The sequence below is a fragment of the Peromyscus eremicus genome, chromosome 15 (assembly GCF_949786415.1).
Source record: "Peromyscus eremicus chromosome 15, PerEre_H2_v1, whole genome shotgun sequence".
NCBI classification, from domain to species: domain Eukaryota; kingdom Metazoa; phylum Chordata; class Mammalia; order Rodentia; family Cricetidae; genus Peromyscus; species Peromyscus eremicus.
In genome coordinates this window covers 83,126,058-83,150,327 of record NC_081431.1, presented here as the reverse complement: position 1 = coordinate 83,150,327, position 24,270 = coordinate 83,126,058, and the positions used below count along the sequence as shown (strand labels likewise).

General features: G+C 39.6%; 1 long non-coding RNA gene and 1 other non-coding gene across 4 annotated transcripts; both read right to left on the bottom strand.

The window, feature by feature from the left end:
• Window positions 1-258: 258 nt before the first annotated feature.
• On the bottom strand, window positions 259-420 carry LOC131925897 (U1 spliceosomal RNA). Its single transcript, XR_009383394.1, has one exon. It is a non-coding gene; the product is annotated as a U1 spliceosomal RNA (small nuclear RNA).
• Window positions 421-10,223: 9,803 nt separating this feature from the next.
• Window positions 10,224-24,186, bottom strand: LOC131925105 (uncharacterized). 3 transcript variants are annotated; one of them, XR_009383155.1, is made up of 5 exons: window positions 24,086-24,186; window positions 16,190-16,388; window positions 14,020-14,289; window positions 11,531-12,698; window positions 10,224-10,462 (listed from the first exon to the last, which is right to left on the bottom strand). It is a non-coding gene; the product is annotated as an uncharacterized LOC131925105 (long non-coding RNA). The 3 variants fall into 3 exon arrangements; XR_009383153.1 differs by lacking the exon at window positions 14,020-14,289; XR_009383154.1 differs by lacking the exons at window positions 10,224-10,462; window positions 11,531-12,698 and having other exon boundaries at window positions 13,795-14,289.
• Between the last annotated feature and the right edge of the window lie 84 nt (window positions 24,187-24,270).

Sequence of the window (24,270 nt, the reverse complement as noted above, 5' to 3'; positions counted from 1 at the left end):
CAATGAACATGGATGTGCAGATATCTTTGTGATGGATAGAGTCCTTATTTTGAATGTGAGCTTATGTACAGCTCATTCATATGGTAATACTAATATTATCATTTTGGGAAACTCCACACTGATTTTCCACAGTGGTTAGACCACTTTTCATTTTCACAAACAGTGGATGTTTGTCCCTTTTCCCCAAATTTCCACCTGCATTTAAACTCATTTTCTTTTACTTTCATTATTTTTCTTTTCCTTTTTAATTTATTTTTGCTTGGGAGTATAGAACACAGTACCCTTCTGCAACAAATTATGCAGTCAAGCTTCCCTTCCTTGGGGAAATTGAAGGGGACAGCAAATCCAGAGTGCAATGGATAAGCTTCACCCTGGGAAAACACCTTTGTGATCACAGTACCTCCTCTGCCAGGTAAGCATCCTTTGTTTTCTTGACACTTGTCATTCTGCCTGGGTTTAGATGAAATCACACAATATTTTTAATATCCATTTCCCAACAGCTAAGGATATTAAACATGTTTTCAGACGTTTATTGGCCATCTATATATTTTTGAGTACTCTATATTTAGAAAATTATTTTAAAACTGTACCTTAATTTTTTAAATTTAATTTCATTTTATGTGTATGAGCTTTGCCTGCAGGCTTGTCTGTGCACTCACTGTGTGCTTGCCTGGTGACTTCGGATGCCAAAAGAGGTCATCAGATTCCCTGGAACTTAGTTACAGATGGGTGCTAGCTGTGTTTGAGTACTTGAAATTGAAGTCTGGTCTTCTAGAAGAGCAACCAGTGCTCTTAACTGTTGAGCCACCTCCCCAAATCCCCTCAGCTCATTTTTCCACTGCATTGTTTATTTTCTTATTTAAGTTTTTATTTATTTTTATATTGGAGATGTTAATCAACCCTCTATCAAATGTACAGCAGGCAAAGATCTTTGCTGAGGAATTAACGTATCTTTTTCAAGGTGTGGTTGTACTGATAAAGTGCATGAGACTCTGTAATGACCGAGCACAACACAGCATATAGACTTGTGTAGCGTGTGTAATACCTTGATTTTGATCCCGACTACAAAAAACAAAAAAATAAAATTCAAACCAACAACCAACAACAAGAAGACCTGTTTTGAAGTTTATGCTATGATAATTATTAGCAGTTTATTTTACGGGGAAGGAGCACAGCACATGGCCACTGCATAACCACCTCTGTGTAGAAGTTAGAAAATAAATCATGAAAGTTGCTCCCCTCATTCTACCACATACTCTGGAACTGAACTCACGTCCTCCAGCTTGGCAGCAAGTGTTCTTAACTGAAAAGCCTGTCAGTCATTGATCCTGGTTTATTTTAAAACTGAAACTTTTAGGCTGGGTGTGGTGGGGCACACATTTCATTCCAGGACTCAGAGGCAAGCCTGGTCAACATAGTTTGTTCCAGGGCATTGAGTGCTGTGTAGAGAGACCATGTCTCAAGAAAAAAAAAATAGAAAGAAAGAAAAGGAAAGAAAAGAAAGAAAGAAAGGAAGGAAGGAAGGAAGGAAGAAAGAAAGAAAGAGACAAAGAAAGAAAGAAAGATAGATACCCCCCACCCGCCCAAAAAAAAAGAGAAAAAGAAAAACAAGAACATGTAATAGTAAATGTCATGGAATTTTGGACTTATGGATTTTGAAGTAAGAGATGCCTTTTATCTATTACTGTTACATTATCATACATTTAAAAAACATAATCCTTCTTGGTTTTGTTTTTTCATGTATAGCAAGGATAAAATGACTTGAAAATTACAATGAAGATTAAATAAGGCTCACACAAACTGCTTATCTCTTATAAGCTTGCATGCACAATTTCTCATGCCGGTGTATGTTTATTTGCATGCAATATGTAATCTGATGTCAGGGAAATGCTCAGGCCTCCTTATCACCAGTTTGGGTGCTCACTGGTATACCTGCACCCAGAAGGACTAGACAATCCAGTATGTGTCCAATTCAAGATCTCAGCACAGTTGATGATTGCTGGGAGAGGGAGACGTACTCTTTGAGGGTGTGGCCACAGGTAGGGTGCCCATGTTCTGTGCGTGGTTCCATACTCACGCACATGTGGGAAGCATTGAATAGAATTAACAGGCTAATTATAAAAAGCAGAGAACATGAAGCTGAGAGGTAGACATGTGGAGGGAGATGCCAGGGAGTTACAGGGGGCACAGGAGTGGAAATCATCCATGTTACTGTATATGTGTATAAAATCCTAACAGGATTTTAAGGTTTTAAGGATTCAAATACATAAAAAGATGCCCTAGTTTTCATTTAAGCTGAACGTTATGTAACATAGCCACCTACTTTTGAAGTAGATTTTTAAAGCTAGCATTGGGGGCAGTCTTACAATAATGGGGGACAGACCACCAAAGTCTATTAAACCAGAAGCAAACTTTATTCCAGGAAAAAAACAAATTAAAAAAATAAAATAAAAAAAATTACTGCAGGGCACAAAAGCTTATCAGCTAGCTGAGACCACAGCCAGAGTTGGATTTTGAGGCTGTGGCAGTTAGAGGGGGGTTATGATCCCCTTTTAATAGTAAGAGGGAAGGCATTAGTCACAGAGTGCATGTTAGGAGTCACATAGAAACATCAGGCATGGGATGCATGCTAGAAGTCATGTAGAAACAACTATTAAAAGTTAACTTTGGTCCTGGTAGTTGTTGGCTATAAGGGGCAAGGGGGTTAAAGTTAACCTCTGGCTGTTGACAGAGGAGCTGGCTGTAAAGCAGACAGCCATTGTTAGAAGTGTACTTTTAGAGTTCAAGACTGTCAGGTTCTATCTCTTAAGCTTATAATTTTATATTTCTATATTATTGGACTCTTAACTGGGTGGTGGTAACAAGCACCTTTAACTCCAGCACTTGGGAGGCAGAGGCAGACAGATTTCTGTGAGTTTGAGGACAGCCTGGTCTACAAGCAAGTTCCAGAACAGCCAGGACTTTTCACCAGAGAAACACTGTCTAATAAATAAGTAAATAAATAAATAAATAAAACAAAAAACCCAGAGATTTTAGACCTTTGTATTTAAAACAACAGCAAAGTAATTTGGCAGATGGAAGATTACTTCTACATGATAGTGTTTATTTTATTTTCCTCTTATTTATACACATTAGAAATGACAGGAAGACAGCTGTGACCCCAAATATGAATACAGACAAGTACCAAAACTGAGAATTTTGGAGTGCCCTCAACTGTTTAGTATGATAATTACATGAAAGCAAACTCCCTGATGAGCGTTAACACAGCTTTCAGGAGAATGCAAGCTCTTACAGGATGTGCAGAATTTCCTGAGTTGAAACATTCCACTCTGGGGGAGACACAAAAAGTCTGAGTCTCAGGGAGTCCCTCAAACAGCAGAGTCACAGGACACACCCTCCCCAAAATTACATGAACAGTAAAGACTACTAAGCAGCGGGAATCTGACTTGTGATGTTGACTGCATGTTCTGCAGAGAGCTCCTGAGCTCCAGCTTTCATGAGCTATCACTCATGCTTGGGTGATATGTCAGTGATGCAGTGGCCTTTGGGTCAGCAACATCTTATTAGTCTTCACCAATCCTCAAGGAAGCAATCCCACAAAACTCACTGGTTCACTATGTTGGTTAGTTTTGTCAACTCAACAAATCTAGAGTCATCTAGGAAGAGAGACTCGTAATCAAGAAAACAGGTCCATTAGATGGGCTTTTGGACAAGTCTGGGGAGGGGCATTATCTTGATTAATGATTGACATGAGAGAGTCCATACCACTGTGGTGGTAGCACCCTGGACTGCTAATACTGAGTTATATAAAAAACACAAGCTGGGCGGGCAGTGATGGCACAAGCCTTTATTCCCAGCACTCAGGGAGGCAGAGGCAGAGGCAGGTGGATCTCTGTGAGTTCAAGGCCAGCCTGGTCTACAGAGTGAGTTCCAGGACAGCCAGGGCTACACAAAGAACCTTTGTCTCAAAAAACAAACAACCAAAATACCCCATCAAAATAAACAAACAAAACCACAGGCTGAACAAGAGATGGAAATCAAGCCAGTGAGCAGCATTCTTTCCTGAACTCTGCTTTAGTCCTGCCTCCAGCTTCCTGCCCTGACTTTCCGTGGTGGTGCTGTGTGACCTGAGGGATATAGATGAAATAAGCCTTTTCTTTCTTAAATTGCTGTCAGTAATGGTCATTATCACAGCAAATAGAAAGCAAACAAAGATATTCAGAAAGTTGGATTTGATGATGTTCTTTCTTGTGTTCGTTCCTGTCTCCTCAGGAATAATGTCACACAACACAACAATAAACAAACCTCCATGACTGTATGGAATGTGTACACAAAGAGAGGTACATCAGTCTTGTTCAGAACTTGCATATCAGGTTGGTCTTCCTGAGAGAGGACAGTTCAACAGAACCACCTTGCAGGGTGGTGACAGGAAGCAAAGGAACCTCGAGGAAGCAGAAATAAACAGTGTAATTCTTTGATTACTTATCTGTTGGGTTTTCCATGCCCCTTCATTCTCTTTGTACTAGTTTTTAAGAGAGTCAATTTCAGTTGAATAATTCACCTTTTTCGTGTTGTCTGTGGCTCTTCTGAAGAGCACAGCTTGTGTTCATTTTAAACTATTTATTTTCCCACATTTTAAAAAGTATTCAGACCACCACTACCGTTTGCTCACTCCCCACTGTGGCTCCATGACCCAAGAAGACATCTCGGGAAATGAAAGCATGTGGACCTACTAAAGTTAGCTCAGCAATACTGGTGTTGAATGTATTTATTAGTTCTAAGCAAAGCAGCTATAGGGGCTGACAAGATGGTTCATTAGATAAAGGTATTTGTTGTCAAGCCTGATGACCTGATATTGACATCTGGAACCCACATTGTAAAAGGAAATAACAGAATCCAGCACACAGTCCTCTGACCGCCACATGCACCTCTGGCATGAGCACACACATGCACACACTCCATAAATATAATAAAAAGGATTTTAATAGAAAGAAAAGCAGCTATGTTGTAGATACCTTTTCCTCTTTATTCTTGGATAGTACACACACACACACACACACACACACACACACACACACACACGGAATTTTTGTCATTTTCATTCCCCCTTTGCCCTTTCTCAACACCCTCTCTTCTGTAAGCCTGTCTTCTGCCCAGCAAGCCACACGCTTCCTTTCATCTCTGCTTCATGTGACCCATTGAGTTTAATTAGCATTGCATGCATGAGCACAGATGTCATGTTATTTACTAGAGCGTGAACAGCTTATGAGGCACTACAGCAGAGGAAAAACTCACATCTCTTCCAGCAACCCCTAACTACTTATCAAGCCCCAGGAAGGCATATAGTTTCATGAGCCTCTCTCTCCTTCATGAAGGAAGGAATGTTAAGGAGACTGTTTTTGTACAGATCTTGTGTAGGTAACCACCAGTGTTGTGAGTTGGGGAGTGAAACAATCATGGCATTTTCAGAAGACAGCATTTGTAAAATTTTCTTCTCATGTTTCAGGAACTTCCTAAAACTAAGAACTTTCAGTTCACCAGTATTACAAAACCTCCCTTTAGAGCTTTATCAGTGGTAATGAGCTTCCTTCCAGGACAGAATATTTCAAATGAGAGGAAATTCTCCATAACTTATAAGAGCTCCCATTCTCCTAGTGTCTGAATTTTGAATTTTTTGCCCCCTGTTCCACAAAATGTCACCTGAGCCTTGGAGGAGTTGATATAGGTATTCTGTGAAGGGCTGAGTAGAGAATTTTTTGTCATACAATTTATAACATGTTCAAAAACTTTAATTATTTTTGACACAGAAAAACAAGCCTTCCCTCAAAGGGTACAAAAGATTGTTTATTTTGAAGCCAAATGTGATTGACTATTTCTATGATCACAGATTTAGATTACTCCAAGTTCCATATTCCAACACTATAACCATTTGAGAGTTTTTACAATAATGAAACCAAGAAATCTATAAATAAGTGTAGCTGGAAGTTTTCCTGTGTCCTGCCTGGTCTGCAGTATTCCACAGCAAATAATGCATTGTTTTTAAATTCATTGATAAAAACACCAAGTAGGTATTTAGTGCAAAGAGGAGACACTTCTGTTATAGGCCTCAGATGCTGAGCCACTCTTAGCTTGGGTTGGTAGAAATTGGGTTGTGGTAAGTTAATACAACTCAAAGAAAGTTTTGTTAGTCAGGGTATTTCAGGTCAGATGTGGGTGTGGTCAAGGCATGACTACTCAGGAGGAGAAGGATTATTCAAAGCAAATTATAATTTGGCTCTAAATCTGCAGTTTTCTAATCTCTTCACATCATTGAAGTGAATAGGTCTTGCAGACAGTTCAGGGGAAAGAACAGCTACTTTCCTTCACAGTACATTTGTGTGTGTGTGTGTGTGCACACCATGCGCGTGCATGTGGATGCTCATGTGTGTGGGCATAGACCATGACAATGATTAAGAAAGTCAGGACAGTTTGTTAGAGCTCACTCTCTTCTATGACCATGTGAGTAGTCAAATTGGAAGTGCTGTCTCCTTGAAAGATGAATTCTCCCAAATATTTTTCAGGGGGAACTTTGAAGACTTGAGATAACAATGATAAGAAACCAGACATTCCACAAAACTAAGATCAGCTTGTTTCTCAGAGGAAGTCCTCAGAACAATTTGACATCAAGGTGTAAGTAAGCTCATGGCTATTTACTGGAGCCCAGCTGCACAGATCTTTATGGACAGCAGGAACTGTTTGGTGCTGTGGATTTTTCTGAACTAGAGACTTCTTATTACTCTATAATGTCTTGGCTGTACCAGACATGAATTGAATGCTGCTGCAATGGACTCACAAATCTGTATTTGTTTAGAGTTATAGAGGACAACAAAACTGGCCAAGATTCATTCATGTTTTTGTCTAGTAAGAATTTGTAAATACAAAAATTTGTAGTCCAAGTATTCTTAAAATGAATGCATAAGTTTTGTGTGAATGGGGTGATGTTACTCAGTTAGGGACAGAGCCTGGGCCCTTGGAAACCTAACAAACCAGGATCCTCACACACACACATACACACACACACACACACACACATACACACACACACACACACACACACACACACACACACGTAACTTCAAGTTTCTCACTTAAGGGTGAAGATTAAATAGAGTGCAAGAGTTTTTTGTAACTAAGCTGTTCTGGTCAAGGTGTGGCCCTGTCTAAGTCCTCTGAAAAGTTGTCAGCATTATGTGAAATCTCTTTCTGGGACACAGGCTCCTCTTCTGGATGATACCAGTCTTTCCCTCTCCTCATCTTGAGATTCATGAGGGAATTCCAGTATCTTGGGGTCCATTGTGCCAATAGTTCAAAGCCAAAAGAAAATACATGGTATCTCTTAGAATATCTTCATTCTAGGCAGGATGGTGCTTGTGACTTGCTTTTATTTATATAGCTCACTTTGAGAAACAATGTGGGGTAAAAAATGAGAGTTATGACATGTACATTCTTAGTGTGCTCCTGTGTTGTGTGTCTGATGTCATTCATTAAAGCATCTTAATACTCAGAGCTGGCAGTCCTTGGTATTATTTCTTGGAAGCAAAGCTCCATCCTTTTCTTTTGCCCTCTTTTGAAAGGCACAGCTTAGCTCATGTTTCCTTCTGGGTGGACCAGACAAGTTTAAAATCCTTCTCAGCAGAAACAAAGGGAAGGCAAACTTAGTTTCAAGTGGGTTATATATCACTTTTATATTCCTATAAAATGCAGTTGCTGAGATGCTCTTTCAGTCCAACACCTGCATTTTATGGCTCTTATGATAGAATATATTTTATTTGTGACTTCTTAAAGTGGATTGAAATGCAAACAGAAGAAATGGGATTCATTTAAAATGAAGGGCAGAATTGGTGATGTGTTTATCTGGACTAATATTTTTAAACACCTATCAATCCAAAAATGATTAATATGAGCTCTAAAAGACAAACTCACAGATAATCGTATGTGCCCTTCATTTCTGCTCACTTTTTGTTTATTATTGTATCTTTGAAATGGTGGGTATTCATAGAACCCTCAAATCTGAAAACCATCTGCTGAATAGAAATACAATAAAAACTATAGAGATCTCTGTTTCCATGATTTGTGTCTGCTGCAATTAATTACTCAATTGAGGTAATAAAGAGAAAATACCTCGGTGAAGTTGTTCGTCAGCCCTTGCTGGTGATTTTCTCATAATGGCAAAGTCATGTGAAGCCTTGTCATTTGTTTTCTTTCCTTTTTTTTCCATTTGAAGATATAATCAGAAATCAAAATAGATGAAGAATGTATACTCTAGACTCAGGGCAGGAAAACTGTCAAGAGGGAGAAGACAAGAAAAGAGGGGCATGTCCTGTTCTAGCACACCACAGATGTGCTGAAAAATGCCCTCCTGAAAATCAGTTTTGAATCTCTGGGGAAACTGTAACTGTAACCTGCACTGTTTCAGAGTGATTCAAAACCAAATGGGAGCATAAGAATGGGCGTCATTGGCCAACAGTCAACTTCATACGTCATGTCATTATCTCTGCAGGTAAGTGTGCATGCTTGTGTGTGTGCAGCACATATGGGTGTGCATGCTCATGTGTGCAAATGTGTGTGGAGGCCAGATGGATTCTGGGTATCTTCTCTAATCACTTTCCCGCTCATTGTTAAAGACAGGTCTCTTCCTGAACCTGCAGCTCACTGATATCGTTAGGTGAACTCACCAGCAAGCTCCAAGGATCCTCTATCTACACATTTCAAGTGCTAAGGTTATAGACACACAATAATATGCCTGGCTTTTCAGGTAGTTGTTTGGTATCTGAACTCAGGTCCTCATGCTTGCACAGAAACACTTTACCACAAAAACCTTCTATTCCCAATGTCATTATCTCAATGATTACAGACACACAAGGGACTGTAGCATCAGCAAAGGTAATCTGTCACTGGACCTTATGTGATGAGCCATTCTGGCCTTACAAGACTTTGGTTTCAATTTCAAGGCTCTTTATTTTGAAAGATGCTATAAAGAAATATCTGTAAAAAATGATAACCTACATTAAAATTGGCCTTGAGTCATATATTAGAGGCGAATTTTCTTGAAGTTGCATTATGTGTCTAAACAAAATGAACTTCTGTGGAAGATAAGTGTAAGCAGTAAACTCCACTCTGAGATTATTTGGTAAGTAATGTATAAAAATCCTTCTTGCTACATAAATGTGTGAATCTTTTTCTGAGAAGCAGGTTGACCCTCTGGCTAGCACCAGGCTTCAGCATTTTTCTTCTCCCAGCATGGGATTCCTGGAGAAATTTCTTGGTGTCCATTTTCTGCATAGTCTGATAGCTAAGCTAGGGACTGCTTATCAGGGTCTCTCTAGAATGGCCTCATCCCTGCCAGTGCAGCCACTGCAGAGAGGATTGCATAGAACCTGTGAAGGGGAAGGTCAGCTACTTCCCATCTGCTGTCTCTTGCTTATAACTGTGTGGTATCAGAGCCACCCCAGAACTCAGTCTCTTCATCTGTACAGTGGGTTACAGCTGTGGAGTGCAAAAACACCAAGGCCCATCCTGTAGTTTTAACTGAATTCCTGTTTTTAAGTCACTTACAACAGTATCCGTAAGATTTTTTACAGCACTGGAAAGCAAGTGAAGTGTGATTATCTTTACTGCACATGTCACTGTCACCTTTTCCAATTGGCTTGAACTTATGAGTTAGGAGCCATACTTCTTTAACCACCATTATTTTTACAAATGGTTTGATTGTTGCAAGCTTTACTATGCTGAACGCACAAGCAGCTGATAGGATTTTGTTCCTTTAATAATCTACTTTAAAAAAAAAAGACATGGCAACAAGAGCCACCTGCCCATCAAAGGGTTAATTTTGAAGATAAAGACAAGAGGAGAACCTGGAGAAAATGAATAGAAAAGTTCATCAATAGCACAGAAGAGAGCCAGCCACATTGGGCAGGAGAACTTGAGAAAATATGAAGGCTGTTACCAAACTAATAGGGTCAGCTTGCAAGCATTTTACTGAAATCTCATCTAAGCAGTAATAAAATTGGAATTTCAGTTTTCATATTCTGTGTTCCTTTAAACCAGCGGCTCTCATCCTAAAGGTCTTGACCCCTTTGGCAAACCTCTACATTCCACAAACATTTACCTTACAATTCATAACAGTAGCAAAATTACAGTTATGAAATAGCAAAGAAAATAATTTTACAGTTTGGAGTCACCACCACATGAGGAACTGTATTAAAGGGTCACAGCATCAGGAAGGGTGAAAACTATTGCAAACAAAGGCTGCAGCTCAGCTTCCTGCTCATTCTTTATGTTTGCTTTTACACTGCAGATTTTGGCCCAGTGCTGTGCAGTGGACCTCCAAACCCGAAGAACTGCAGGCGGCAACACAGGGTCAGGAGTTCCCAATTATTCTCCACTGTGCAATGAGTTCCAGGCCGGACTGTTCCACGAGGCCCTGTGTCAAAATAAACAAGTAAACTAATGAAGGAGTGAAGTTAAATAGACAACTAGGCTTAAACACATCTTTTAGGATTTGTTTTTAATTTTTAATTATGTTTATATGTCTATGTATGTACATATGCTTGCAGTGTCTGTGGAATCCAGTATAGGATGTTGTATCCCCTCAACCTGAAGTTACAGGTAGTTATATGTAATCAGAGCTTTCATGTCCCAAAGGCCTGGTCCCAAATAACCACTCAGAGGCTTATATTACTTATAAATGCTTGGCCAATAGCTCAGGCTTATTACTAACTGGCTCTTACACTTAAATTAACCCAACTTTATTAACCTAAATTCTGCCATGTGGCTTGTTACATCATTTTTAACATGTCCTGCTTGTTCGGTGGCTAGCTGGCATTTCCTGACTCTACTCTCCTTCTTCCCATGGGAACATCTTGGCTTTCCCACCTAACTGCCTGCCCAGCTACTGGCCTGTCCATTTTCATTGACCAATGAGAGTGATATGTATTCATAGTGTAGAAAAGGATGGTTCCACAGGAGCTGTGAACTGCTGGATGTAGGCACTGGTAACTAAACTCAGGTACCCTGTAAGAATTGTGAATGCTCTTAGACATTGAACCAATCTATCCAGATCAAAACAAACAGACTCCAAATAAAATATTTAATCATAGGATTATAGCAATAAATAATTTATATCAGAGACTAGAGAACACTGAAATATTGTGGGAGGAGGGAGATGAAAGAAAATTGTGATCCTTGGGTCCATGGAGAAATGTTTTTGAGATTCCCACTGTCTCCCTGGAATCATCCCTCTCAAGTCATCTTTTACCTCAAGCCATATTGGTTTCCCTGCAGAGGGTCATGGATGCAGAACAGGTAAGCACCCATACAAAGTTGATCATGGTTATACTTGACATTTAGTAGACAATCAGAAATATTCCCTCCCATTTATTATCAGAAAAGATAGACTATATATATATATATATATATATATATATATATATATATATATGAATAATATATAGGTCAAAAGAAAAGTCTAGCAATTGCTTTTTACACTCACCTGTTAGTCATTTGAGTGAACATACAGTCCTTGTATCAATTGTTCTCATGACAGGTGGGCAGCCATTTCACCTTTCCCATCTGATGCAGCACTGTGTATAAACTTCTGCTAATAGCATTAAAGATGCAGCTCACAAGGCAGCTCAGCAGGTAAGGATGCCTGCTGCATTCAAATCTGTCAATCAGAGTCCCATTCATAAAACTCACATGAATGTAGAAGGAAAAAATTGACACCATGAAGTTGTCCTCAGATCAACACACAGACACTACATGCACATCTGTACACATATGTCTGAACACACAAAACAACAATAAAAATACTAAAGTACATATTAAAAATGGGCTTTTGGACTGAATGACCTATCAGAAATTCAACCTCTTCTTGTTGATATCTATTCACATATGGTGTTTTATTTCTTCAGTTTCTTTTAAAATCTCTACACTTTCGCCACTCTTATAAGCTAAAAAAGAGCATTATGATATGGTATTTAGATAGGACCATATAACCTTTAAAATAGCTTGTTTTTTATATTCACAGATTTCATTCAGGCTGAGTGAGCAGAAAAGTCTACTTCAAAACTGGCCACCCACAAAAGCTGTAAAGATATGCAGAGTGACATATTTTTATTATGTGATCAAATTCATGGAAAACCCACTGAAGTGAGAGATTCCTAATGCCCTTCAGGGTGAGTACCCTTAATCTAAGTGGATTACCAAGCATTTTTATTATTTAAAACAATTTATGGAGTAGAGGCTGGGGAGATAGTGAGTGCATCACACAGACACTGGCTCATGATGTCACCACCTATCATCTTAGAAGTGAGCATGGCAATGATGCTTCCAACACAAAACATCCAGCTCTCACATCAAAGACAGTAAGGATCTCACTTGGAAGGAAAATATGAGTGACCCTGTCCTAGAAACACAGACTTGTGTTACCCAAACACCATGTTGTAACATGGTAACAGAGTTGTGAAGTTTTTATAGTAACACAACAAAAACAGTTGCAAATCGGGCCACTGTGGGACCTTCAGGCAGCTGGTGACAGCAAAGTAGGAGAAGCTTTGACATGGAATTCAGATGGTGAGAAATTTTCAGCCTTTTGATGTTGAAGTCCAGGGCTATGTTTGTGCATTTGGCATGGTGTTTACATAACAGCCTCAAGGATTCTAGGGCACAGAGAGGAAGAAAATAAATAGCTATTAATGGAACTGAAAACAACCCGATATAATTGTGGCTTCTGCGAATTTCCAGTTTCCAATGATCAATCCATCAGCCTTGTAGAATGTTTAACACAGGCATGGCTTTCTTTCATCTCTCATTCTTTATCCCAAACACCAAATGGAGACCATGTGTTGCCAACTTTTACATAACCTCCTGTGTCTCAGGAAGTAGCAGATAGGGACTTCTCACACCCTGCCTTTCTGCATTCCACGGACTCCTCATGCATCTTGAGCATGGTGCAAAGAACGACTACCATGGGTCTGGTGGAAATGCATCATTGATTGGCTGGTGGTATGGTGGGGAAGCTCCACCCAGTATCTTCCTCATGACATTCTCTCTGGACCTGTCTTATTCTGTCTATCTCACACAGGGTATGTTATAATCCTCTGGGCTTGTTGCCATTTTCAGTGTAGAGTTCATTACTCTGTGATCTCTGCTTTAAGAAGCACTTACTTCCCCAACCCCCCACTCTCCAGTACATGGTCTTTATTTTAGATGAGGTATTTATGGACAGTATTTGATTCTCTAGCATATTGCTCTTTATTTCTAATACAATACCTCAAAACCCTGTTGGGATACTATTGTCCTCATATATTTATCTTCTTCAGGTTATGGTGGACCTGCTCTTAAGTGGGGGTATTCTGGAATAGTTCTTTTTTAAAATACTCTCTGGACTCACATATTAAATACATATACTTTAAAATAAACAGGATGGCCACCTAGATGCATCAAGGGGTAGAGACACTTGCCACTGAGCTTAGTGATGCCAACATTTTGTCCCAGGGACCCACTTGATGGCAGGAAAGACTTGAATTCCTCAAATTGTCTTCTCATTTCCACTTGAATACCCCACACAGGTAAATAAATAAATGTAATTTTTAAAAGTTAGTAGCTGGAGAGACAGCTTAGCAGTTAAAGAGCACATATTCCCAGCACCCAAGTCAGGCAGCTCCAGCTGCAGATGGATCTGATGCCCCTAGCCTCTTTGAGGCATCCTCACTCACATGTACACACCCACATACAGACATGCACCCATAAACATAATTTTATAAATGCTTTTTATAAGAGCAAAATGAAGATGAACAATTTAAATAAAGCACTAAAAACGGGTGAGTAGATAACGTGTGCACAAATAACTGAAGAACCTAGAACCCAAAGCTACAACATGCTTTGAGTGCATTCTTTCCTCCATCATGTATATCATTTCTCTTTTCAAAGTTTGAAATTTCAAGACTTGATTTTCTTTAAACACACAGATTTTCAAACCTAGGAGACAGTTTGTTTTGTTGACTTGTACTTCTTTGTTTTCCATGGTTTCTCATGTAGCTCATGCTGCCTTGAATTTAGCCTGCAGCTGAGTATGTCCTTGGACTTCTGATATTCCTGCCTCCATCTTCCATATGCTAGTGCAGGTATCATCAGGAAGAGAACCATCATTCCCTCTTTAGGCTGTGCTGGAGATTGAATCCAGGATCTCATACATGTAAGGCAAGCATGCGACCCAATGACCCAAGAAGAATCAAGAAGGTGGTTTTACTGGAAACAAATGGGACAAATATATCATGTGGGTTTTTCAACAGTAAAAGTAGATCCAGTCTCTAACCTGACCCTTGCAGTTAATTATATTTGAAAAGACACTTAGAAATTCTCAGAGACTGACTTGTGCTGGACAAACTTTGTCAGGCACAACTTAAACTGATATTGTTGACACCAAAAGTAAATTCCCCTGGAATAATTATGGACAAAAGACTGTAGGGAGAAAAATAAAGCTATAATTACTGAAACTCAAACTACCAGTGAGGATACAAATAACATGAAAATGAACAATACGATGACGGCAATTAACATACACCTTTCAATAATAACTTTAATATCTGTGGTCTCTGTTCCTCAATAAAAATACATAGACAAAATGGATGGATCACCAAACCAAATCCACCTATCTGTTGTCTACAGGAAACTCATGTTAGCTTTAAAGATAGGCATCTTTCAGTGAAGATTGACAAAATACCACAATCAAATGAGACCAGGAAGCAAGCAGGCTTCACTACACTAATACAAACTAAATAGACCAAACTAAACAATTAGAAGAGATAAAGAGGGATACTTCATTTTAATCAAGACAACAATTAACAAAAAAACCGTGGATATCATATATATATATATATATATATATATATATATATATATATATATATATACCTAATGCTGGGTCACCCAATTACATTTTTTTAAAATGCAATATTAGATTTAAAGACACAGAATAACATAAGCACATTAATAGCAGATGATTTCAATATTCTGCTTTCTACAACAGGCAGGTCATCTAGCCAAAAAATAAGCGAAGAAACATCAGAATTAATTGATAACATACATCAAATGGACTAGCAATCATCTATAAAGTACTCCACCCAAACACCAAAGTATATATATTCTACTCAACAGGAAGATTTTCTAAAATAAACCACTTCCTGGAACACCAAACACTTCTTAACAAACTCAGGATAATAAAAAATTACTTTGTATAACACATCTAACTATACTGCAATTTAACTTAAATTCAACAACAAACAATTTCTAGTAAATACACAAACTAATAAACAATTCATTACTGAAGGATGGATAGGTCAAAGAAGAAATAAAAAAAAAATTCCTGGAACTAAATGAAAATGAAAAGTCAACACAGTAAAACCCCCAGGACACATTAAATACAGTCCTCTGGAAGAAACTCTAGGTGCTTCCATTAAAACTCAGAAAGAGCACAAATAAATGATTTAATGATGCAACTGGAAAATTTGGTAAAAACAACAAACAAAATCCCCAATTAGAACCAAAATGAATGAAATAGAGACAAGAACAACAATGCAGAGAATCGGGGATCTAAGAATGGGTTCATTGAGAAGATAAGCAAGATCGTCACACCCTTGGCCTAACTCAGTAAAAGAAAGAAAGAGAGGACGTAAATTAACAGTCAAAGGGAGGCATCTTTCTCTCACCACATGGGAGACATGACCTTCTCTCCCATTTTCACACTGTCAAGGCCAGCTTGCCCTTGCCCCTGTGAGCAGGGTCAGCTCTATTGTGCTGCCCAGGTGAGACATAGATACCCTGTCTTCTGAGTGCTTCAGCCGGTGAGAGGCAAGACCAGTTCTCCTTAGCAGTGTGGCCAGTGAGGAAGCAGGTCCAACTCTCTACAGCCCTATCCTCTTGGCCTTCGGTGACATTAGGAGTCACAGACAGCAGCACAGCCTGCAGTTGCATCAGGGCAATCCAGACATGTGCCCCTGCCACCTTCCATGGCCCTGGGTGGCAATCAAGTCACCCACCTCAGCCAGCTCCTCACCACTTTCACCTCTTCATATATGCCTCTGTCCACAGGATATGAACCATTCTTTCTCTCCCTCTCTCTCCCATACCACAGCATACATTTGCTCACCAGAATACTGCCCATCTGTCCTGCATCATGTGTGATTCTCCAGTCCTGCTCCATCCATCATGGTGCTGGACAGGATCATGCTTCCAAGGATCATAACGGTGCCCAACTGCCCTGCACCAGAGAAAGTGGGTGGAGTTCTTCCAGCTCCAAGTCTTGAGAACGGGGGCAGGGCTGTACTTGTCCTTGAGATCCACCAGGCCTAGAAACACGATGCGTCTCATGAGTGAAATTCTTCCTACCTGAAGAGACTCAGGGCAGAGTTGTGCTTGTCTTGTGGGGTTTACCATGCCTCGAAACTCTAGGTGCCTCACTATTACATTTTCAAAGATATACAGCAAACACTTCTTAAACCATTTAACAAAAAATAGAAACAAAATAACCACTTCCTAACTCCTGCTATGAAGCCCATACCACTCTAATAACAAAACATTCTATACATGCACATAGACACACACACACACACACACACACATACACACACACACACACATACACACACACACACACAGAGAGGGGGGATGGGGGGAGGGAGAGAGGGAGAAACTGCAGGTCAATATCCCAGATGAAAATAGACTTCAAAATGCTCAATATAATACTTGAAAGAAGAATAGAGAAATACCTCAAAAAGAGTATCTACAACAAGTAAGCTGGCTTTCTCTTGGAGAGGCACTGAGATTCAAGAGATGCAAGTCAATGAATGTAATAAACCACATAAAAAATCTAAACACAAAAATTGCAAGATCATTTCACTGAATATTGAAAAAGCCTTTGATAAAACTCCATCATGGCTTCATGATAAAAGTCCTAAAAAGAGTATGGTTGGAGAGAACATACCTCAATGTAGTAAAAAAGCTTTATAGGAAAAGCCCACTGCAACATCATCTTATGTAGAGAAAAACTTGAACAACCCAAATGACATCACGAATAAATCAGTACTGTCTACTACTTCCAACAGTTTCAAACTTGTGCACAAAATAACATTTTTGAGGGAGAAAATGGAAGTGGGGGGGAATGATGTAAATACATAATCATTTCAAAATTAAAAAAATATACTAAATTAATTTATCCAACCTTCATCATTCCAATTTGTATCAATTGTCATCTTTTATAAAGGCAGAGGATGAAAGACACAAAGAGATGGACGGTGTGGATGGTAGTCCACTAGAAAGTCAGTGGAGGCATGTTGCCTTCTTCAATTTGGGCCTTGGAAGATATGTCTTTCTATACTTTAAAAAGTATGTTACAAGGGCTGTGGGCATGGCTTAATCCATATTCTTGCTGTGTATGCATAAAGACCTGATTTAAGATCCCAGTGTCCACATAGAAAGCCAGACATTGTGGTTCATATCTGTGACCCTAACTCTGAGGGGTAAAGCACAAGACAGAAGGCTCTCTGTGGATTATTGACCAGCTAGCCTAGCTAGTTGGTGACTTTTGGGATCAGTGAAATGCTGTATCAGAACATTCCATGGAGAATAATGAAAATGCCACCTCCATATTGGTCTCTCCTCCACATGCTATGGGTGTGTAGCATGTGTATACATACAAATACCCACATAACCACTCAAAATAGTAAAAATCTAAATAAGAATGTGGGAGAATAAACAGCTTTCCACAGAGACAGCTCCAATTCCATTATGCTGTGCGTTTGTTCTTGTTTGGAGTCAATAAGTCCAAAGTGAGTATTTACTTCTATTCTGACTTTTCTAGTCTCTCTCCTGTTACCCACTATTATATTTCAATTCAATGTGAAGTTTTTACTGTTTGAAACATTGCTCTCCTATGGACTTCTAGTGTGAGATGAAAATGTTTTTAAGATAGCAGTGACTATACTGTTGTAGCATAGTTGAAGCCTTAGACCTGAAGGAAATGGGGTTTTGAAACATTTGTCACTGTGGAGCAAGGGAGATAGCTTGCTGGATAAACTTTTGCCTTGCAAACATGTGAATCTGAATTCAGATCCCAAGATCCTATGTGAAGGCTCATGTTTAGTAATGTGTGAAATCCTGATGTTTCTATGATGAGATGAGAGAAGACACAATGTGAAAGCTTTTTGAACAGCTTGCTCAGTCTGCATAGGGTGAAGACTGACCGGCTGGCTCAGCATATATGGTGGAGGATTATAAAGGACAAAGAATTCTCCCTCAAACAAGGGCAAAGGTGAGGACTGATGTGTGAAGTGGTCCACTAGGGTTTTAGTCACATAAGTGCACTAGACTTTACCTGGGCTCTGGGGATTTGAACACAGGTGTTAGTACATACAGGACAAGTGATATAACCACTGAGCCATCATTTCAGCCCCAATAGATTATTTCTTTATTCTCAAAACAGCAGTGTCAAGGAGTTTGGGGATGTTCCCTTGTTCAGATCAGAACTCTGAAGAACATGTAGATCTCACTCAGATTTGCTTAATTATGGAACAGTAGAATTTCAATGCATGGATGGCTCATGGGTACTTTACCACCTTCCAAATCATTACAATCCAATTTAGAGAATCAGAGAGAGGCAGAGGAAGGCAAATACATCTTTGTATATAGAATAAATAGTGACTCTGTGAAGTAAGGAAAGGTCTCCTGAAAAAAAAAATACCATTTATAATGTGTTCCAAACAGAGAAGTGAGAGTGATACGCCACTGGCTCCTTTGAGGACCTCCTTGTGACCCATTCCCAGATGAACTAGGACAGCAGCAGTCAAGTTGGTACCATGCTCACTTGGTATCTATAAAGAGAGATAGCAATTTATGACTTGTACACAGAGTCAAAATAAAATTAAATGAATATTAATGAAGTAATATAAGAGACATGTTTTGATTTTGTCATGATGAAAATGCACCCCAACATTTGTCTGTTTGAATGTATATACCCATCATTGCACTAGCTCATGGAAAATTTTTCTAACTTTTATTTCTGTTCTATTTATATGTCAATAGATAGATAGACAGACAGATAGACAGATAGATAGACAGACATGATAGATAGATAACATAAGGATACAGTTATGGATACATAAACATATAGGCATGAAGAGATTTCTAGATTATGTCTACAATGCATTCATTGCTATCTATCATTTATCTTTCTTTTCTTTCTTTCTTCCTTTTTTTCTATTTTAATTTCATTCCTGTTGTTTTTATAATAGAAAAAAACTGACAAAAGCCAGCTTAGAAAATGAAGTGGTTTACTTCAGCTTACAATTCCATTTCACCTTCTATCATCATTGGGGAACTTAGGAAGGACCTTCAAACATCTCATCATCATATCCACAGTCCAGAGCGGAGAAATGAATGCATGAGAGCTTCCTTGCTTCCTCATTCACTCATGTTCAGTTTACTTTCTTCTCTTTTATACAGTTCAGGATCTCTGCCTAGGAAATGGTGCCACTAACATTGAACTATATATTCCTGTACAAATTAACTTATTAAGAAAATCCCCACAGACATTCCCACAGTCACTCGCATGTAGACAATACCTCCCTTCCCAAGTGATTATAGGTTGTGTTAAGATGACAAAGCGAACAATCACATCAAGCCCTTGTCAACTTGATACTCAAACTTATCTCTTTTAAACCATAACTTTCTATTTCTCATTTCTAAAGTCTCATTTTCTTCATAATATAAAGCATTGTTCTACCTTAAAAGCCCAAAGCCTCTTTCAATGGCTGTAGTCTATTAAAGACTGTCTTCAACAAAATTAAAAACAATTTATATACTTCTAACATATGATAACATAGCATAACATTCTCATTTCCCCAAAGGGAAGAATTGGGGCATCATGAGGAGCAATCAAATCAAGCAAATTTAAAATCCGGCAGTTAAAAATAAAATCCTGTAGGCCAGCCGGGCGGCGGTGGCACACACCTTTAATCCCAGCACTGGGAAGGCAGAGCCAGTTGGATCTCTATGAGTTTGAGGCCACCCTGGTCTACAGATTGAGATCCAGGACAGGCACCAAAACTACACAGGGAAATCCTGTCTGGAAAACAACAACAACAACAAAAATCCTGTAGGCCAACATTTGGCATCTGGGGCTTTTTTCCCTGAGCTTCACAGGCTTGGATCGCCCCGCCCCTCCAGCTCTTCTACTTGTAGCACACAGCTTCTATATTGGGCTTAGATGGGCTCCTCTCTAAACCTATAGCTCTCTGTGGTGGGTGTCCCAACAGTGCTTACATCTCCTGCATTCTGAGATCTCCAATGCAACTAAGATTTAACTTTCACAGCTCCAGAAAATGTCCACTTATCTATTTATCAATCCTCTATTAATTGATCTATAAATCTACCTATTATCAGCTAATTATGGATCATCTATCATCATGTATCTATCATCTATCTCTATTTTTCTATTATCTATCTTCCATTTTTATAACATACATACACACATACATACATACATATGTATCGGTCATATGTGCTTTGCTCTTACAAATTCTTGTTTAGTCTCTTACTGATGGGAGCCATAAGCTTAAGCAACCCTTGACACACATGCTGCCATATTTATGCTTCTCTCCTCTTTTCTTAGATCTAGGCCTTGCTTAAGTCTCCATAGCACCAGAACCTCTTCTCACAGATACCAGAACCTCTTCTCAGATATCAGGTGAATGAGCTGCAGTTAAGCAATTAGGCAGTTAGACAAGAGTGGATAGATAACCCTCATAACAACATTTCCTGCTGGCTGAACAGCCCATAATTAAGTCCCTTCCTGCTCACAACCCCCTTTGCCTACCTATATATGCCTTGAGAGAAAAATAAAATTTTGGAGCTTGATCAGACGTCTTGTCTTGCTCTCATTCTTTCTGTCTCTTGTCCCTCTCATTCGCCGGCCCTCCCTTCAGGTCCCCGTTGAAGACCCCGCTGGCCGGGGCGTCTTACCACAGAATAATGGCACTGAGGACTTTTATTCAAAATGGATCATTGTGAAGACAATGGCCCCAAGGAACACTTGCTCCCTCCTCTGCTGCCACTGCTCAACAAAGAAGCTAAAAAGAGGTCAATCTTCTGCTTTCACCACCCCCCACAGTGGGGCATGTCTGACCCCGTAACCCTGTCCTCTTACATCTGATGTGGTCTTACAGGCTGGCTGTGATCTTACTCTCCCCTTCCATTCTCTTCCCTTTAATGTTCTAACAGACACACTGGTAACTGCACTTTCCCTGAACCTTCAGTAATTAATCACAAAGTGTCTTTGGTGGAGTTATCTGATTTTCATTAAAGAATAGATATGGATGGACCTTGCCGATGTCTATGACAAGCAAGCAGGAAAGTGACAGGGAAGGGACAGATTAGGCTCTTTCACTGCCCAGCTCTTCGTACTGACCTGTCCAAGATCAATCTTAGCTGTTTTGTCTTTTGAAAAAAGACCCATATTGGCATCTCTATCTCTCATAATCAGGTGCTACTTTTTTGTTTCGTTTTTGGTTTTTGTTTTGTTGTTTTTTTGACACAGAGTTTCTCTACGTAATAGTACTGGCTGTCCTGGAACTCACTTTGTAGACCAGGCTGGCCTCTAACTCACAGAGATCTGCCTGCCTCTGCCTCCCGAGTGCTGAGATTAAAGGCGTGTATCACCACCACCCAGCAAGGTGATACCTTTAAAACAGAGGTTTAGAACACCACAAAACTCTTCCTGGGATGTTTACTAATTCAGTTGGCTCCTTCCTTTGGAAGTTAGTGGATAGGTTAACTCTATGACCTGAAGTATCTGGTTAGTAAACAGAGATGGCTTGAGATAATGGTTCATCCATTTGTTCATTCAGTGTACATGTGAGGAAGTCCTGCTATGCTTCATGCTGTGGTCCTGCTGTAGTGACAAACACTGAATAGCCACATCTGCAGATGCTCTATGTCCCTGTCCAGATAAAAGAAGATAGATACGAGCTGGGCCGTTAGGTAATGCCACAAATCAATAAGGATTCTAGAAGAAGGGAATGGCTCATTTTAGCAGAGTACTGGCCTTGCAATCATGGGAACATCCCCAGAACTCACAAAACAAATGAGCAAAACGGCTTATAATGCTAGTGGTGAGAAGCGGTGTATTCCTGGGGATCTCTTGCCTTCTAGCCACTCTAGCCTTCTTGGTGAGTTGCCAGCCTGTCAGAAATGTTGGCTCAAAAAATAAAGGTATATAGCTTCACAAGAAGCTAAAGTTTTCCTCTGGCCTTTACATACATATATACAAATGTGTACATACATCCCCATATACATGTGTGTCCTCACAAGTGTACCATGTACACACACACACACACACACATTCACACATGTACACGCACACACACACATTCACACACACACAAACACACATGAAAATAAAGTGCCCTGGAATTTAGGTGAATAGTCACACAGGTCCTGTTGGAGATAGACAAGGCTGGCATACATTGCTGCAGGAAGGTTTCTTGAAGAAGCACTTTAGGAGGACTCAGATGCTGGGAAAGGTACAAATGAGGCTGAAGAAGTCTCAAGAAGAGCCGGGAGAGAGGAATGGTCTTTTCACACTTAACACAGGAAGTTGTTGCTTCAGTTGCCTGAGTTGGAGGTCTCACAAAACAAAAGTGGGCTGGATGAGAAAAGATGCCCATTAATTCAGAAAAAAAAAACATTAAAAAGCAATAAAAGAAAAAGAGAAATCACTGAGAATGTAATCTTTCAACTCTTCAACTCAGCACAGCTGTGGCAGGAATTCAATCTGTGAATTGGAGCTGCTCTCCACCTTGGCCAGGGACCTGCATTCTACAGTGGGTAACGGTGAAGGAACTCATAACTGGTCAGTGTGTGACAACTCTCAACAAGGGAATACTGCATGTACAGCCTTAAATGTGACATAGATCTGTATTAACTAACTCCAAGGTTCTGAGAGCATTGCTGGAGAGGAGGCAGAAAGACTGTAAGCGACAGAAGACAGTGAAGACGCCATCTTCTGGACAAGAGGTGGTCATTGCACGCAGGAATTCTTACATCAGACTCAATCTTCCAGTAGGTAGCACTAACTGGAGTATGTGTGTCACAAAAACCAAGACAAAACAAAACAAAGACATGAAGGTGGGGGGGGGACCTGTTGAGGGCTGTCCAGTGGGCATGGAACAGGGAACAGACACATTGCATATAAGTCTGAAATCTTCAAAGAATACACAAAAGATCTATAAGAAAATGAAGAAAAATATCTTTGCCACAGCTTACATGTTGAAAGTTCCATGAAGGTCTGTGCTTAAAAACTCTGTCTTAGGTATTAGTGGGAATTTCTAGGAAATACAGACAGTAGCACTAACTGAGAGGCGTTTTAGTCATTAAAGATGGGTCTTGTAGATTGTGGGACCCTAGCTTTCCCATCTGAAGACGTTAATCATTTTCTCTGCCAAGTGTTCCCACCAAAAGATACTGACTCATGAGTGTTTCATGCTGAGAGGTCACATGATCATGGAATGAAAACTTCAAAACAAAGATTCAAATAGGCCTTCAGTTTCAAAAATTATGTATCTGTCATTTCATTATAGCAACGAGAGCTAATATGTCTCTCCTGACTCTTCAAGTCAACTCACTGTATTAAACTGGACTCTTTGTAAATCTGCTTTGCACAAATCCATGTGTTATGACCCTAAGCTTATTTCTCCCTTCAGGTCAGCTCTATCAGTGTGTGATCTCATCATTTTGTTGGAAAACTGAATCTTTTCAATATACTATTCAATTGGGGTTCTATGTGTCTTTGCACAAAAATCCCTAGTATGAAATCATTTCTCCAGTTCTTCTAAGGAGAGATCTGCTCCTCCAACAGCTGAGATGTTGGCTTTCTGTGGAAGCCACACTGGCCATCAGATCATATGAGCTCTAGCTCCTTATGGTAAGTCAATATTACTGTGTATCATACACTTACACTTATTGTGGATGCATAACATTAGTACTTACTCACATTATAGTTGCTCAAACTGATGAATAAAAGAGTTCAAGGATTTCATGAGTTCGAACATCATTTTCTTTAGCTCTTGTATAGAACCTCTCATGATGTCTACAATAGTAGCAGCACTTTGTGTCACAGATGGTGCCAATAAGAGGACCAATCAGAATCAGACTGGCTGATTCTACCCCCTCTACATC